The sequence below is a fragment of the Canis lupus genome, chromosome 27 (assembly GCF_003254725.2).
Source record: "Canis lupus dingo isolate Sandy chromosome 27, ASM325472v2, whole genome shotgun sequence".
Lineage (NCBI taxonomy): Eukaryota > Metazoa > Chordata > Mammalia > Carnivora > Canidae > Canis > Canis lupus.
In genome coordinates, this window is record NC_064269.1 from 18125522 (window position 1) to 18144677 (window position 19156).

General features: G+C 39.4%; 1 long non-coding RNA gene across 1 annotated transcript in view; it reads left to right on the top strand.

Annotated features, from left to right (window-relative positions):
• LOC118352576 (uncharacterized) overlaps nucleotides 1-18532 on the top strand; it is a 59983-nt gene extending 41451 nt beyond the window's left edge. The window contains exon 3 of the long non-coding RNA XR_004809873.2: nucleotides 18330-18532. This is a non-coding gene — a long non-coding RNA (uncharacterized LOC118352576). The remainder of the gene's footprint in view (nucleotides 1-18329) is intronic.
• The last annotated feature ends 624 nt before the right edge of the window (nucleotides 18533-19156 follow it).

The window sequence follows — 19156 nt, forward strand, 5'->3', positions numbered from 1 at the left end:
ACTATTTGGATCTTCGCTAAGTGAGTGAAACTGGAATTTTTGCCTCTTTCTTTTTGTTGATTTGAGATTATAGAATGAAGGCACCACTTTCTGTGTGTCAGAATGTGTGACAGATGAGGAGTATTCCTGCAGTGAGGATGACTCAGCAGATTTTGGTGGACAAATGTTTTCCTAATGCAGTACTGAGAATTGTTAGAAGGCTACTTATCCACAGGAACAAGACTATTCATGTCGGCTTCTAATTTCGACAGATCAGTGTTCCCCACCTCCTCATTTTCTCTACTTCTGTTTTCTCTACTTCATCAAAGCTAACTTTACCATATGGCTTCACCTAGGATTCCATTCCCAGACCTAGGGACCTAGGATTCCATAATTGAGACCTTCCCTGAGCCACACATATCTCCAACCAGGACCAAGATGAGGTGCCAGGTTTGGGCCTCTGAGGAGCCCTTAACTAATTGTCCACCCTCTCTTCCCTCTCAGCTCTGGATTGGCTCTGAGCAGAGGAATGGGGTTTTACTTAGGTTCTCTCTTTTGTTCTCATGAGTTAACCTGCCCAGTGCCCTGCCTGGTGCTAACCATATGGTCTTCCCTGGAGCCAGATGAGTTTAATGGTGGTCCTGGTACTTTACCCAATCTCCTGCTTGACCCTTAGTCAAGCTGACTTTGGTCCTACCATATGAACACATCTCTCTTAGAGCAATGCTGCTGCTTCGATTTTCCAACTGTGCCCCTTAAGTGAACACCTAGTACTTAATGCAGTGAAACTGGGACTAAAACCCACCCATATTCTACCAAGTGAGTGTTTGTAGCTAAGTGGCATCCCTCTGCACATCCGCCTGATGTCAGCTCACCCTGCCCTCCCACAATAATTTTCTGTTGCCTTAGTAACTATACTGCCTGTGATAGTTAATTTTACATGTCAACTTAAAAGGTGTTTTGAAGTAAATTAACGTTTAATTAAGTGAACTTTGAGTAAAATATATTGTAGTCCACAATGCAGATGGGCTTCATCTAATCAGTTGATGACTTGAATAGAACTTAAAAGACTGGCCTCCCCAAGCAAGAGGGAAATCTTCAACAGACTGTCTTGGGACTCCATCTGCACCATTGACTTTTCTGGATCTCTACCTGCTGGCCTTCAGACTGGAGCTGTGTCATCAGCTCTCCTGGGTCTCAGACCTTCCAGCCCACTCTGCAGCTTTGGATTTGCCAGCCATCATAATTGCATGAGCCAATCCCTTGTAATAAATCTCTTTCTGGATATATGCACATCCCATTGGTTATGTTTCTTTGGAGAATCCTGACTCATGCCTTGTGTTGTAGTACCTCAAACTATAACACTATTACAAATGTATACATTTTTATGTACCTCTGTATATATACATGTATTTACTATGGGAAAAATGAGGCTTCATTTTGACTTTGGATCAGAACTCTAATAGGCAGTTTTAATATCTACAATCACAAGAGAGTGTCATTACAAAAACCTTCTAACGAAAAGCTGCAAGACTTTGTAGTTGCTATTTTTCTGCCTGGGATGCTCTTCCTCCTGAGAGTTACAGGGATTATTCTCATATTTTGATTTAGGTCTATACTCAAATGCTCCTTCTCAAGGAAGCCTTCCTCAACCACAGTCTAAAATAACTCCCTTTATCATCTTTCATAGACTTGCCTTAAATGATATTTCTTCAGGGTGCTTACAACCACTTGATATTTTATTATGCATGTATTTATTTCTTTATTGTCTAGCACCCCCTAGTATATGAAATCCATGGACTTTGCTTTATTCACTGCTGTATCCAGACTCAGACTAGATTTTTGAATTGTATTTGTTGAGTGAATTAATAACTGAAAGTTCTACATAATAATATAGTAATTAACACAAGGCTTGTGAATTTCTATAGCACTCAGTTTGAGCAAAATCAGAATCCTATAGCAAGTGCTATATCACTTTAGTGAAAAATGTAATTTTCTATAGCAAATATGTTACAGGGCTGAGAGGTCATGATAAGGTACATTATTGGGAGGTTAACAGAAAATGTTATGGAGTAAAGAATTGTTTATGAAGAAGAAAAAAGTAATGTGGTTGTGATGACAAGTAATAGAATATGAATGGACTTAATGTTTAAGATCTTTGTCCCATCTGGCCAATTTCCAACTGGGCTGTTTGTTCATGGGCCCTCTGCGGTCCCTGGAATGTGAATGTTTTCCAGCCTTCTCTTGCTTTTCTTACTGAGAAGGGCGGTTTCAACCGAGCATTTGGACACTTATGTTAAACAGAGAGAAAAGAGTATTTGTGTATAAACTTTTATTCCTGAAGTAAAATATTGTGGCTAGTGTAGATCATGTGTCTATTTTTCAGATATTAAGTGCTAACATAAGCAGGTGGTCCATATAAAATAATAAGACAGACTAATTTGTAAGGAGCTACTATTCTGGAGTTGTCTCTCTTTAGGTTAAAGAATTGCTGTACTGCATTCAGCTGGCAAATTGAAGCAGTGATGCTCCATACTAGAGACCCACAGGGTTGAAATATTCCTAAAACACCATGGCAATCTTACCTGGCAACTTCAGCCCACTGCATCTCATCTGCTGGCAGAGAACATTTTGGCTACATAACAAATAGTGGACAGGCTGGAATTGCTTCCCATATCTGAGGATGGCTTTGGGGTTCAAAGCCAGATGGACTGTGGGGGAGAGGACAGGCTTTGGAGTCAGCCAAATGTCAAATTGAAACCCAGCCTTGCCTTTCATTGGACGAACTTGGCTAAGTTATTAAATCTCTTTAAATGCTAATTTCTTCATCTGTAATGTAGAAATAATTGTACTTATCTGGTAAAGTTACCAGGAGGGTTCATCTGTTTCCTAGTAAACACCTGAGAGATGATAATTTTTCTCCTTATTTGGTGTTTTTTTTTTAATTTGTTTAGTTTTTGGGGGGGTTGTATATTTTTTAATTGGAGTTCAATTTGCCAACATATAGCATAACACCCAGTGCTCATCCCGTCAAGTGCCCCCCTCAGTGCCTGTCACCCAGTCACCCCAACCCCCCACCCACCTCCCTTTCCACCATCCCTTGTTTGTTTCCCAGAGTTAGGAGTCTCTCATGTTCCATCACCCTCACTGATATTTCCCACTCATTTTCTCTCCTTCCCCCTTTATTCCTTTTCACTATTTTTTATATTAGTTTTGGTTTTTTTTTTTTTCGTTTCACATATTTACCTCTACAGGACACATAGAATTTATAATTTGTAAGGAATCTGACAGGTTATCTAAGCCAATCCTTTCCTCCTTTTCCACTTGATTCTTAAAATAAACACACACACACACACACAGAGTTTTCTACTTCCTTTCCTACTTCTGGTCATAACCATAGATGATGAAGAAAGTTCATCTTATTGGCTACTCCCCAGATCTCCGTAAAAAGCTATAATGGTTTCTTTCCAATTGGAAAAGATTTATTCATGATTTTCACTCTCTTAAACACTCCTCCTTTCTAGCAATTGCTTAACACAAAACGTGAATGAAATGTCAGTGCTAGATCCTGTCCTTTCCTGTCTTGCCCCATCTAGAGAAGTGATTTTTAGAAGGGCTTCCCCTTGTTTACCTTTGAACATTTGAAAACATATAAGCAGAGTGTAGTTCACTTTTCTAAACAGAGCTATGAATTTATTATTCATGTTTATACTAAAACAAACAAGCAAACTTGGAGCTGCAGCATCTCATCCTACTTAACCTAGAAACATAATTTTTTGTTCTTGTGTGATAAGGAATTCTGTTTTTATTGAGGTATAATTCCCACACAATAAAACACACTGATCATAATTTTTATGAGGAGATAAGGAATTTTAATCTCATGACATAGTTTGTGAGAAGTTTAAGACTACTGATTGAAACCAAAACAAAACCCAAAAAGTGATGCAAAAGATCTCATTCAGAACTCAAAAACCAGAAGTGTAAAATATCAGTGCAGGAACACTGAATTTCCCTTGGTCTTCAGCTCCCCGATTATTATTGCATGTGGCATTGCCTCTTGCAGAAGGTGGCCTTTGAAAAGGCCAAATTGTAAAATCTGTAAAATTGTAAGGTTAATTGTAATCCTAATTAGCTTCACCAATGGTAGTATTAACGAGGATAAGGATTTTCTTGGATTAAAAGTTCTGTGATATTTTAAATAAATCTGGCCCTCTGATTTACTCCATTAAAAACACCTGTTTCATTTCCTATGGTCAACAGCAAAGGCATTACACTGCAGAAAGTCTTATTCTTTTTTAAGATTTTTATATATTTTGAGGGGATGAGGGGCAGGGGGAAGATGAATCCCAAGCCTATTTTGCACTTAGCATGGAGCCAGACATGGGGCTGGATCCCACGACCCTGAGAACTTGACCTGAGCCGAAACCAAGAGTCTGATGCTTAACCGACTGAGCCACCCAGGTGCCCCTACACTGCAGAAGATTCTTAAAGCATGCAGCAGCTATTGAGTTTTGCCATTGTCAGACCTGTATAGTCTCCATATTTGCTATCTTAGCATTTGTGGTTAGAATTATTTGTGAGGGACCCAAAGGTCTAAGATACATGCCATTTTTGAGTGGGGATGATACCTCTATCACATTGCTGTGAAAATGAAACGTGACTTACCTGGCACAAATCTAGAGTGCCTTGGTGTAAGATTCATACATGGGAATCATTTCACTAGTGAATAACCTATCTGATGGTTCAGCCCCCACCCCCTTCATGTAGCTGGAGTTCTGAACATATTTCTCAGGGATGTCAAAGAATTGTGTGATCAGATGACGTATGATGGTATTTTCTATTTTAAAATTCTTCAATAATAAAAATAACAAATGTCTCTCTGAAGCATGATGATTCCCCCAAGCAAGAAAGTTATTATGGTCATCAAGAACAAATAGTCACAAAGAACAATGAATACAATTGAAGGGTTTCAAATGGTAAGCATTGTATGATGATGAAAAATATCTCAAGTGTCAATGCTGTCAGACCATCATGAGGCACCCCGTGTGCTCAAGGCTGAGAACTTGCCAGCTCAACTTCATGTCACATCTACTGTGTGTTAGTACATTATCAGAGATAGATAACCTTTCATGGGAATTCCCACAAAGCCACACCAGTGCCAGAAAGATCAGTGAAAAATATGCAGCCGTAACTGAGAATTTTTCCTAACACATTTTTAAAAAGATTTTATTTTTATTTATTCATGAGAGAGAGAGAGAGAGAGGCAGAGACATAGGCAGAGGAAGAAGCAGGTTCTCATAGGGAGCCCGATGCAGGACTCGGTCCTGGACCCCAGGATCACATCCTGAGCCAAAGGCAGACACTCAACCCCTGAGCCACGTAGGCGTCCCTTCTAACACATTTTTATTGAACATCTATTTTGTGTGTACCTGGTCCTGAAATGACAAATTTGAACATGTTGAGTGTACCCCTGAGGAATTTGCAGTGTGATGGAAAACATGGCCACATAAAGAGATATAAAACAATGAGTTAAGGGCATCAATAGAAGTCCTTGGAGGGTGCTAGAAGAACCCAGGAGAGGGCTACCTAAGCTGGACAATGGGGATGGAGTTATGTGCGGAGTAGTTAAGGAAAGTTTCTTGAAGAAGAGAAACTGAATCTTACAGGATGCCCAGGAGTTCTAAAATGCCCATGATCTATTTACTCAAAATCAACTACCTTTATACCACACTTTCTTTTTTTTTTTTTTTAACCTGAGAACTGCTTTTTTAATTTAAGATGGAGATTAGTAAGAATCAAAGAGCTTTTAACATACTTAAAAGATTTGCAAGAGAAAGAAGTTCCTTTCTTGCTACATGGCTCAGTGTTGTTTAATGCTGGGTCAGTAAACCACCTAAAATCACCTTGTGTCATCGGAAACACCAGTGTAGCATAATTGCTTCATTTTCTACAAAAGACAAGATTGTACTGAAGAGAAAAAACACAAACATTTGTAAACATTGAAAATAGTCATTGAACAAAGTACTGAAATACGTCCCTACTGTTCCTGATTCTGTCCAGCCTTACCACTTAAAATAAGCCCTCTCCTTCCCTTTTCAAACAAATGAATTCTAAACAAAGTAAACTTCAACTGACATTTGGCCAGCTACTTTCCTCACTGAAAGTTCTAGTCTAAGCCTCAATCCTCCACATCTATAGAATATATGGCTTGGGGGTGCCTGGGTGGCTGCAGTCAATGTTTTCTCCTTATCCAGATGTACTAGACAAAGAATATCACTTATCACTCTCTATTTGTACAGTAAGCAAAGTTAGAGAGCTCTGTTTTATAGAGCCTGGCCTTGCCTCCTACTCCTGTTCTGTATTAGCTTTCTTTTTTTAGTTTGAAAAGTTTTATCTGATTCTTTTTTTTTTGTATATTTTTTATTGGAGTTTGATTTGCCAAAAATATAGCATAACATCCAGTGCTCATCCCGTCAAGTGCCCCCCTCAGTGCCCGTCACCCAGTCACCCCATCCCCCTACCCACCTCTCTCTCCACCACCCCTTGTTCGTTTCCCAGAGTTGAGTGTCTCTCATGGTTTGTCACCCTCACTGATATTTCCCACTCATTTTTCTCTCCTTTCCCCTTTATTCCCTGTCACTACTTTTTATATTCCCCAAATGAATGAGACCATATAATGTTTGTCCTTCTCCGATTGACTTACTTCACTCAGCATAATACCCTCCAGTTCCACCCACGTTGAAGCAAATGGTGGGTAATGGTTGAGTAATATTTCATTGTATACATAGACCACATCTTCTTTATCCATTCATCTTTTGATGGACACTGAGGCTCCTACCACAGTTTGGCTATTGTGGACATTGCTGCTATAAACATTGGGGTGCAGGTGTCCCGGCGTTTCACTGCATCTGTATCTTTGGGGTAAATCCCCAGCAGTGCAATTGCTGGGTCGTAGGGCAGGTCTATTAACTCTTTGAGGAACCTCCACTCAGTTTTCCAGAGTGGCTGCACCAGTTCACATTCCCACCAACAGTGCAAGAGGGTTTCCCTTTCTCCACATCCTCCCCAGCATTTGTTGTTTCCTGTCTTGTTAATTTTCCCCATTCTCACTGGTGTGAGGTGGTATCTCATTGTGGTTTTGATTTGTATTTCCCTGATGGCAGGTGATGTGGAGCATTTTCTTGTGTGCTTGTCGGCCACGTGTATGTCTTCTTTGGTGAAATTGCTGTTCATGTCTTTTGCCCATTTCATGATTGAATTGTTTGTTTCTTGGGTGTTGAGTTTAATACGTTCTTTATAGATCTGGATACTAGTCCTTTATCTCATATATCATTTGCAAATATCTTCTCCCATTCCATAGGTTGTCTTTTAGTTTTGTTGTTTCTTTTGCTGTGCAGAAGCTTTTTATCTTGGTTAAATCCCAATAATTCATTTTTGCTTTTGTTTCCTTTGCCTTCATAGATGTATCTTGCAAGAAGTTGCCGTGGCCAAGTTCAAAAAGGGTGTTGCCTGTGTTCTCCTCTAGGATTTTGATGGATTCTTGTCTCACATTTAGATCTTTCATCCATTTTGAGTTTATCTTTGTGTATGGTGTAAGAGAGTGGTCTAGTTTCATTCTTCTGCATGTGGCTGTCCAATTTTCCCAGCACCATTTATTGAAGAGACTGTCCTTTTTCCAGTGGATAGTCTTTCCTGCTTTGTCAAATATTAGTTGACCATAGAGTTGAGGGCCCATTTCTGGGTTCTCTATTCTGTTCCATTGATCTATGTGTCTGTTTTTGTGCCAATACTGCACTGTCTTGATGATCACAGCTTTGAAGTACAACTTGAAATCCAGCATTGTGATGCCCCTGGCTCTGGTTTTCTTTTTCAATATTCCCCTGGCTATTTGGGGTCTTTCCTGATTCCACACAAATATTAGATGATTTGTTCCAACTCTCTGAAGAAAGTCCATCGTATTTTGATAGGGATTGCAATGAATGTGTAAATTGCCCTGGGTAACATTGACATTTTCACAATGTTGATTCTTCGAATCCATGAGCATGGAATGTTTTTCCATGTCTTTGTGTCTTCCTCAATTTCTTTCAGAAGCATTCTGTAGTTTTTAGGGTATAGATCCTTTACCTCATTGGTTAGGTTTATTCCTAGGTATCTTATGCTTTTGGGTGCAATTGTAAATGGGATTGACTCCTTAATTTCTCTTTCTTCAGTCTCATTGTTACTGTATAGAAATGCCACTGATTTCTGGGCATTGATTTTGTATCCTGCCACACTGCCAAATTGCTGTATGAGTTCTAGCAATCTTGGGGTGGAGTCTTTTGGGTTTTCTAAGTACAGTATCATGTCATCTGCGAAGAGAGAGAGTTTGACTTCTTCTTTGCCAGTTCGAATGCCTTTAATGTCTTTTTGTTGTCTGATTGCTGAGGCCAGGACTTCCAGTACTATGTTGAATAGCAGTGGTGAGAGTAGACATCCCTATCGTGTTCCTGATCTTAGGGGAAAGGCTCTCAGTGTTTCCCCATTGAGAATGATATTTGCTGTGGGCTTTTCGTAGATGGCTTTTAGGATTATACCACACTTTCTAAACACACTGATAGAAACAACTGTACATTTAGATCTGTATCTCCCGAGTTTCACTCTCCATAGTTTTAGTTACCTGCAGTCAATTGGGGTTCATCAGGTAGGCATGCCATCATTTCATCCTCATCATTAGAAGAAGAAGGGTGCATACAGTACAGCTAGATATGTGAGAGAGACCACATTCATGTAACTTTTATTACAGTATATTGTGATAATTGTTCCAGTTTATTATTAGTTGTTATTGTTAATTTCTTCTGTGACTAATTTATAAATTAAACTATGCATAGGTATGAATGTATAGGGAAAAATATAGTGTATATCGGGTTTGGTACCATGTGAAGTTTTGGGCATCCACTGGAGGTCCTGGAACATGTCCCCACAGATGGGGAGAACTACTGTGATTGAAAGTACAGAGGAAAGTAGCAGTGTCTTTAGTCCAGGAAGAGAGGCAGAAAGGAGAGGGGATTCTGGGATTCCCTAACTGTAGCCAGGCGGTTTATCGGAGTTTGCCTCATATCTACTGGACAGCCCTTTTCTGGACAGCTGTGTCTAATACTTGTCAGTGGGAAAGATTTTGAATTTTCAGATATGTGGCCTTTGACATGAATCTAGCAGGGAGTCTAGATGCAGAGATGCAGCCATGCCAGTTGTCAGATGGCAAGTGTCTTAATCCAGGGCAGAAGGGGAGAGCTTGACTGTCATCAGCTTCCCCGAAGATTGATAAATTGGATGCAGACAGCGAGAGCCTAGGGCTGCCAAATAGAACTTTAAGAGTGAAATATAACTGCTATGTGTAGAACTCTGAAAAACACCCACATACCCCAAACACATCAGGATCCTGTTTAGAGTTAGAGCATGTTATATTAGAAATGATAATAATAGTTAATATCATGAAGCCTATTTTCTGCCTCCTTAGGAAGGCAACAGCCTGCAGTGGATGGAATATGTATTGTATGGGCAGGGCAGGAGTGCCGCTTCCTCTCATGCATACTCACCCCCACACTGTTGGCCACAATGCCTATGTCTGGGAGAGTGCGTAGTGTCGGTATTTATGTGAATTTGTGTGTGCCTGTCTCTGTTTTGGGGTTGGAGTATGTGGGTGTGTGTATCTGTGTGCATCTGTCTGTACACAAGTACATGTGTAGATATGTGTGTGTATCTGCCTATGTTTGTCTTGTCTCTGTGTGTGTATATGTGTGTCTTTGTGTGCATATGTAGGCATATGCATGTATCTGTGTCTCTGTCTCCATATACATGTGTGGATAGATGTGTGCATCTGTATGTGCTTGTTTCACCGCCTACATCTGGCTTATCTGTGTATGTATGTGAAGGATGGTGTGAGTATATCTATATGTTATTGAGTACATGTGTGGACACATGTGTATGTCTGTGTGTTTGACCACCTATACCTGTGTGTGCTTGTGTGTGTATAGGTCCCTGCTATGTCCTGTGCTCTGGAAGCTGAGCTTCCAAATTACATGGAAGCCTCAGGCTGGATTTCCTCTGTGGTCACTGATAGCACTCAGAAAGGCCACTTCTGTTGATGCTTGCCCATATGTGTGGCTGTGCCGATGGCAGTTAAACAACAATCTGAGCTTTACACTTGGTCACCTTAGAGACTCCTAACAGGAGTGATGAGAAAAGATTTTTACTTCTTTGCAGCTCAAGAAGACCTGCCCAAGCCAGAAAATGAAATTCAAGCTCAGTCATGTCTGCTGCAGGGGATCTATTAATATCCCGCCAATTGTTTCCACAGGTTTGCTATGAGGTAGGATAGGCTGCAGTCATTACCTATTTTTTACTTATGTATGTCAGCTTAAAGTATAGAAAAGTCTAGGGGCACCTGGATGGCTCAGTCGGTTGAGTATCTGACTCTTGATTTTGGCTCACGTGATGACTTCAGGGGTCTTGAGATTGAGCCCCACGTCAGTCTACTGGTTGCTCAGTGGGGAGTCTGCTTGAGATTCTCTCTCCCTCTGCCTCTGCCCTTCCCCCTGCTCACATACACACTCTCTTTTTCTCTCTCAAAATAAATAAATGAAATCTTTTTAAAGAGTATAGAAAAGTCTAGAGTCACAGAGTTAATTATACTGTTATACTGTTGTGTTTTAAGTGACTGTATCATTAGCTGTTTTAATGTCTCTCTGTTCCTTGTATGATCAGGAATATGTACCTTTCCATTGGCCTCATTTCCCAGAAACAAATGCACTATGTTTACTTTGGAAAATGCCACAAATGCCTTCTTGCTGGTTCCTCGAATTGTGTTTCAGTTTTATCTAAATTTATTTGGCTGAAATAAGCTATAATTTTTAAAAACAATTTTGTCAAATAAACTACAAGAATGTTTAGCCAATTTTTGATCCCCAGTCTCAAAATTAGGCTCCTCTCCCAGTCTTTTTGTGCTTGGAAATTCAGACATACCTCAGTAACATATTTTTGCCTAATTTTCCAACTTTCTACTTGGCAGATGCATGTGCAATTTAATGAAATATCATCTTAGATATTTTATTTTAAAGATTTATTTATTTATTTGAGAGCAGACACATGCTTAAGAGAAAAGAAAGGCAGTGGGAGAGGGAGAAGAGAATCTCAGGCAGACTCCCGGCTGAGTGTGGAGCTGGGTGTGGGGCTCAGTCTCAGGTACCCGAGATCATGACCAGAAATCAGGAGTCAGATGCTTCACTGACTGAGCCTCTCAGGCACCCCTCATCTTAGATATTTTAAGTTCAACTTGGCTGATTGAGGAGGAGGAATAAAAATTAGTGTTATGAACAGTAGCATTTGATGTTCAAGAAGCATTGGTAAATATTATTGTTTTAAAAATTAACCCCATGGAGTATAGAGATGTTGTCTTTAGCGGAAAATTTCAAAAATGAAAATAAGCACAGATCCACTCTTTGACTCTTCAAGCCAGTACCCTGGAAGAAATAAGGAGTGGTGCCTCCAAGTGCTCACAGCTCATGCCATGGAATCTTCATCTCACTCACCCCACGATGGATGGCTTTGTGTCTCAAGGTAACATAACTCAGATAAGATGGACTTTTTGAGCTAGAGAATCTCTGCAATCATACAGGCCCCACTGATCCCTGAGCCTCAGGAGGTACCTAAAGACAAGAAAAGTCACAACTTACTCCAGGCCTGCTGACTCCTGATTTGGGCTCTCTCCTGTGCACATGGGATTCTTCAGTAGCTTTCCCAGTGACTGGTAGATGAGAGTTGACTCAACAGCAGGGCATGGGAAACCTCATTTCCCATCTCCTGTCCTCATGTCTAGTCCAAATTACTGCCATTCCTCCCTTGTCACTTTACATTCAGGAAGTACAAATGTCTCATAAATACACCATGGCATTTTACATCTTCCTGTCTTTGTACTTTCTGTACCTTCTGCCTAGATGCTGTCAGTAATGAGAGGTGCCAAGAAAACTCTCACATTGGCACCCAACTCATTGCTGTTAATTCCCTTTATACTCAGTTTTGCTTCCATGAGTGCTTACTTCCACTGTCCCCCCCCCACACCACACACACCCTTAATTCTTCTCATTTCTGATAAGCCAACAACTTAAGGTTGCATTGGTACCTGAACATGATGGAGTTTTCTAGCTGCTTTGCTGCCAGGGAGGGTAGCAGGGATGCTGAAAGAGGCAGGAGACAAAGAAAAGTGGCCACTGAAGGCAGTCTCATCTGATCAGAGTTTTGCTTAGGTCCAGCCCACTGATTACACCGTACAACTATCAGAAGTTTCTGGATGGCAGTTTTGTGTCAGAGGTACATGTGAATGTTTAGATGTGCTGGGTTCTCACTTTTGGGTTTCTCTGCACATTGATCAAAATACTTAATACTGATCTACTATTATTTCTTCAATGAGAATCATGGTTAAAAACCAATACAATAGTATTAAGTGAAATTTTATTTGTCCTTCATGATTGTGCCTTTCAAAAACTATAGGTTTTGGGAGGGGAAAACTCTAGTTGTTCTGATTATCTATTGCTGAGTAGAAGACCACTGAAGTAGTGGCTTATGATAACATTTACTTTGCACATGAGTCTGCAATTTGGTCTGGTCTCAGGCGGCTAGCTCTTCTCTGCTGTACTTGGTGTCAGCTGGGGCAGCTTGAAGGCTAGTGTTGAATTATCTGACAGGCTCCTTCACTCACGTGTCAGGCAGATGATGCTGGCTGTCGGCTGACAGCCCAGCTGGAGCTGTCACCAGGATGGGTGGCCTCTTCCTGTGGCCCATGCTTCCTCACAGCATTGTGGCTGGGTTCCAAGATGAGTGTCCTTAGAAAAGGAGGCAGGAGAAAGCCCTATCTCCTTTATGACCTAGCCTAAGAAATTACGCAGGATCATTTCTGCCACATTCCATTCATCCCCACAGCCCCAAAGCCTGCTCAAATTCAAGAAGGAACGTGTGGGACCAGAAATATTGCTTTGGCCATTTTTAGAAAATACAATCTGCTACACTGGAGCATAAAGACATTTTAATTAACTTGTTATTGCTGGTTCTCCTGTTCATTCTAGCCAACAAAATCTTCTTCAGGGTGGGTTGTGTGGGGGCCAAGAAAACCTTTTACATGACTAAGTAATTATTGTATTTGGTTTCTTTTATAATTAGACCTGCCCTCCATCACCAACATTTATTTGTCCAGAGAGAAAAACTTTTGTGCATATAACAATTAGGTCCATGTGGATGAAAGGTTTTTATTACAACAGCTTTAAAAACAATCTCATAAACTATTGTACAAGATTAAATTTCGGCCCATCCACTTTAGTATTTAATGCTTTGTGTACAACTGAGAGATTTACAGGAAATTTGAAGTATTGATTTGAGTAGATATAGGTTCTTAGCAACAATGAGTGCAGTCTTTGACCAAATATCTATGTTTTCTGGAATGTAATTAAAGAAGTTGTCTAGAAATATGTTGATTTGCATAACATCATTAATTGATTATCTTCAATTAAGTAGTTTAGTTGTAATTAAATTTGTCCTTTAAAAAAATTTGTCCTCTTTAAAAAATTAATAAGGAAAATCACATAAGAATTTGGCCTTGAGAAACATACTACAAGGTGTAAAAATTGTAATAGTATTGCAAATATTTGAACTGTTCTGAAACTTATCTTTTGTCTCATTCAACCTGCGTTATTGTGAGGCCATGTTTCTTTCTGGATGCCTAGAAAAATCCCCGAGTCAGAAAATAGGGTCTTGGTTCTGCCACTATCTGTTGTATGACCATAAGCAAGACATAAAATTTGGTGTACCTCATTTGTAGAATGAAGGCATTTGACTAAACAATCTCTAAAATTGTTTGTTTTATAAATAATACAGAAGAATGCCATTTGCTGAGAGGGAGTATAAAAAAACAAAAATAATATGAAGAGATAATGTTGTCTGATGTTAGACTAGTAATTAAAAATATTCGAAACCATATATTTTACTTAGAAATGCACTTCAAAATCTTTTATTTCCCAGCAACCAATTATTCAAACTCTCTTGAGACATTTCAGGATCTTGTTTGGATTTGATTAAGGAAGTCGTCAGCCCTTAGCTTGTTTTATATGACTTCATTACAATTTGAGAAGCAGATGGTTACTTAATAGATACTATTTGATAAAGGCAAAACTAGGACAAGGCTCTTCGCATCTTAAATAGATCTTAAAATAACAGTCTTATGAAGCCTTGCCAGTAATTCAGTCTGTATCCATATTACAGACAGTCAAAAGGAGGCAGGGACCTTTGTTTTAGGACAGTTACTAATGCCAAAGTCTTTATTCTTTGGGAGTTTTGATTATTGTGATAGATTAAATATAGATCTCTTTAAATATTTATAACCACTTTGAACACCTTTTAATTCAACCAATATTTATAGAACATTTACTTCAAATTAGATGCTTAGTATTAGGATCTCAGCCACGAATGTAAATGGCACTTAGCGCAGGTCCTCAAGGAATGCAGAGCTTGTCAGAGTACCAGTGCTTACCCTGAACACTCAGTAAGCTATACTATCCCTTAAAATGATATTATATTCATTCTATTTTGTATTAATCAAAACATTCATTTGATATGGACAAAAAATAATAGCAAACTACTGTTGATCTCTTATAACATGTCAGATATAATGCCATGCAGTTTATATTCATTGCCTAATACAACACCCACTTTGAGGAGTCTTTTTCAGCATGGATCCTACAGTCAAAGATTTTGGATTCAAATTCCATCTTACCCAGTAAGTGGTGATGACCTCAAGTCTTATTGCATTGACCTTTGAGGATTACATGTGGATTTACATAATCATGCAAAATAATATAGTGTCTGGAACAATGTTCAATAAATGTTAACTCCTTATGATTGTTTTTGTCATCATCAACTCTATCGATAGGTAATAGAGAAAATTTTTGTGTGGCTTTGAATAATAAAGTAACTTGCCCAGTCACACAGCTTTTAAGCGGCAGGGCTGGAAAGCCGATTAATGCCAAATTTCTTAACTTCTAATCTGTAATTCTGCCTGGTGATTAAAATTATGAAATTTAGTAAAATATTTCAGTTCTTTTAATTCTGTTAAGTGATCAACACTTGATCCTTCCAAGATTCCTATGGTCAAAATCCCAGGTTATCTGGTTTTGTGTGCCAAAGATTTGCAAGTGAACTAATCCAGTTTCTCATCTAAAGTCTCTGGACATGGAAAAATAGTTTTTGGTAGGTGGAAACAGAAAAAAAAAAAAAAGATTGGGAGTGCCCCCTTTGAATAGGCAGGAGTCTTTGTGGCTTGAATTATTATTTCTAAAACTTTTGATCTGTTATTCCTATCCTAAGAGAAACTTATACATTTATGTTTCTTTTTTGTCTTTTATAAAACCCACATCAGAATGAGTCAAATGTCTAAAATTTCTTAGGATTAGTGAAGCAGAAATAGTTAATGAAAGCTCTCAAAAGAGACATAGAATGTGGTATTCATTCACATGCCAGATAAAGTGTGATTTATTCACTTTGGTGCCAAAGAGCAGATTCCTAAACTACTTTAGGAAAACATGAATGAGAGTGGAAAAATACACTGGAATGAGAAAAGCTAAATTCTAAGGAGAGGCCCGAGGTCAGAGCAAGATTCCCCACAGATGACTGGTGCCATTCAGAGCGTTGAGTTAGTGTACGTCCCTCCTTGTAAGGCGCCCTTGGTCAGGACTGGACAAGATTGAACCTGCTGATGTAACTCAGGTAGCTCCAGTTATAAAGGGAACCAGGCCACAGGATAGAGAGCCCAGATACCTTTGGCTTGATGCTCTGTTTGACATCTCACAGTGCCATTCATTAAAGGGACAGGAAAGCAAGCTGGTCTTGTCACGAAGCCTGTACTGAGAACACCAGTAAAATAACTCAACGTGCATTTTTCATAGTTTTGATGTTCTCTGCATCACCCTCTGTAGCAGTATACGCCTGTGTGTATGTGTATGGCTAAATTATAAAGCTTACCCAGTCATTATTTCCTGGACCTGGATGCATTTGCCATGCATTCCTTTCAGTTTAGTCTTCATGTCTGAAACTATTTTTAGTGCTATTTCTGTTTTCATATTCCTCAATACTTCCCTCTGCCTTCTCCTGCATAGATGCTGATGAGCCATAGCTCTCAAGGCTACTTATATTTAGAACCAGATCAGACAGTGTTAGAATTTTTGCTTCAACTGTTAAACATAATTTAGAAGGCTCAAGAGGAAAAGGAAAGTCTATTTATTCACCCATATTTTTTCTTACTATATTCTTTCTTCTTGATGTGCCAAGTTTCTTTCTTCTATCATTTCTTTTCTGCTTAGGGAACTTCCTTAGTCATTCTTTTACGGTAGCTCTGCTGGCGACACACTCTCATCATTCTTCATCTGAGAATGGCTTCATTTCCTCTTTCTTCCTGAAGAATATTTTTACTAGATGTAAGATTCAGGGTTGACAGCTCTCTCTTTAAGCTCTGGCCTCTGTGGATGCTGATGGGAAATCCACTGGTATTTGAATTGCTTTAAAATTTTTTCTTGGCCTTTAGTTTCCTGAAGTTTATGATGTGACATAGTATCGGTATTTGTTTGTTTGTTTTTTAATTATCCTGTTTGGCATTTGCTTAGCACTTGAATCTATAAGCTTATGTCTTTTGCCATATTTGGAAAGTTTTTAGCTGTGATTTCTTCTAGGACTTTTTCAGCCATGCCCTCTCTCTGTCTCCTCTCCTTTGGGGACTCAAATGACATGACTCTTTGATATTTTGGTATAGTCCAGATCACTGAGGATCTATCTGTTGATCTTTTTTTCTCAGTCATTCAAATTTGATAATACATTGTTCTGTCATCCAGCTCACTGACTCTTTCCTCTGGCCCCTTTGTTCTGCTAAGGAGTCCATCCACTGAGTTTTTAGTTTCAGTTATTATAGCTTTGAGTTCTAAAATTTCTGCTTGGTTCCTGTTTGTATCTTTTTATTTCCTTGCTGGAAATTTCTAGTTCTTTGCTAAGACTTGCTATTTTTTTCATTAGTTTTGATCATGTTCATAATTGCTTGTTAAAGCATTTTTATGATGGTTGTTTTAAAATCTTTGTCAGACATTTCTAACATCTCTGTTATCTCAATGTTGACTTCTGTTGATTATCATTTATCCATCCTTTGGGAATCTTCCTGGTTCTTGGTTTGATGTGTGTTTTTGACTGAAATATATTTTGGATATTTTGTTGTGAAACTCTGGATCTTATTTACACCTTCAGCTTTAGCTGTCCTTCTTTGACACCTCTCTGACCAGGCAAGTGGGATCCCGCCTTGTTACCGCCAGGTGGGATTGGAATTCCAGTTTCACCTGTTTGCTTCTGTTGACGCCAAGGTGGTCTTAGTGGGAGGGAGAGTCTCCTTGTTACTGTGGGGCAGGGAAGTCCTAGGACTTCCTCCTAGGAAGGACACTTCCTCTGACACTTTCCTGGCAGAGGGATAGGAGTGCCTATATACTATATATATACTATATACTCCTGTGATCTCCACTGATACCAATGGGTGGAGCTGCCTCATTACCCGTGTGTGGTGGTGAAAGTCCTGACTCTCTAGGAGGTCTCTCCTGACACTCTCCAGGGGCGAGAAGGAGGGTGAAGCCTCATGGTAGGCCAGGCTGCCAAGTGTTTTCCACTAACACTGGGAGTCAGGGAGGTACAGGGTTTTTTACCGCCTTTAAAAGTCCCAGCTCCCTGCTTGGCCTTATCTGATTCTATCATAGCAGGAGAGGGGGATAATTGAAGCAGTTTGTTACAGCCCTGTGGTAGTGGAAGTCTGGCTCTCTTCTTGGCATTTGCTGGCATGGTGAAAATGGGGCCACTGTGTTTTCTGTGTTGTCTGGCTAGAGTACAGCAGTTTTTGTCTAAAGGTTTCCTGTCTTTCTAGGCTGCCCCTTTCCTGATCTTGGCTAGAGAGAGCAGGTTTCCTTGGGTCTTTTTGTCTGCACGTGTTGGCATCCAAGTTGCTGGTTTCTCCAGTTCCAAAACTGGGATACATAAGGCAAAGAGAAGAGCTACTGTATCACTCCTTGGGTCCTGAAGTCCCTAGCCAGTCTGCCTTCTTCTCAACACCTTTCATAATCTTCATACATTTGTTTTACTTATACTGTCTAAGGTTTTTAGTTGTACTTAGCATGCAAAATGGGGAAAAGTATGTATATTTCCCAGAAGTGGAAATCAACTGCCTACATTTTACATGAAATTACTTATAAGATAAATCATTGTTCTTACAGTTGTTCAATTATTTGCTCATTCTCTCATTCATGTAGGAGTGCTGACTGAGAGCTGGCCACTTAGCACCTCTCTGTGCATGAAGGCCTGGTGCTGGGGGACAGTGACTCCAGAAGAAGCCTGGCCTCTTTCTCCCTGAGCACAGCATCATGATGTCTCTAGTTCTGTTGCCTACTGCCACCCTGATTCTCAGCCAGGCTTCCCCAGACTCAGCTGGAACCAGTAGCATTATAATAAGGCAAGAAATGTAAATATTAAATATTTATTTATAGTTACATGACTAAGCTTGTGAATAATGCATAAAAGAATTTTCCAGTGAAAAAAGTTCTAAGGGCACTTTTTTTGGGTAACCATTTAAAAATTTTTTTATTGAGAAATAATCTCCAACTTGTTAAAAGTTGCAAAAATAGAATAGTAAAAGGAAAACCCGTATACCCCTTACCCAGATTCACCTGTTTCTAACACTTAACAGTTTACTATATTTTCATCATTTGCACACTCTCTCCTGACACACACACACACACACACACAACACACAAATTTAACATGCCATCTGTAGTTTTGTCAATTGACTCCATGTCCTTTATAAAGTTTCCCCTCCAGGACAGGACTCAGTATAGCATCAAGTATCACAGACATCTGAAGAGCCTCCTTTGTCTCCTTTAATTGGGAACAGTTCCTAACTGTGATTTTCTTAAATACAATAAAATGGTAAAACTATATCTGTCTCATATCATTAATGTTATTTATAGGTACACTTAGCAGATTGTGAATTTATTAACATAGAAAAAGGAGAATTTCAGTACTCTGTAGTAGTAAAGAGGATCTTGTAGCAGCATGTAATTAAATTAAAAAATGAAGCCAT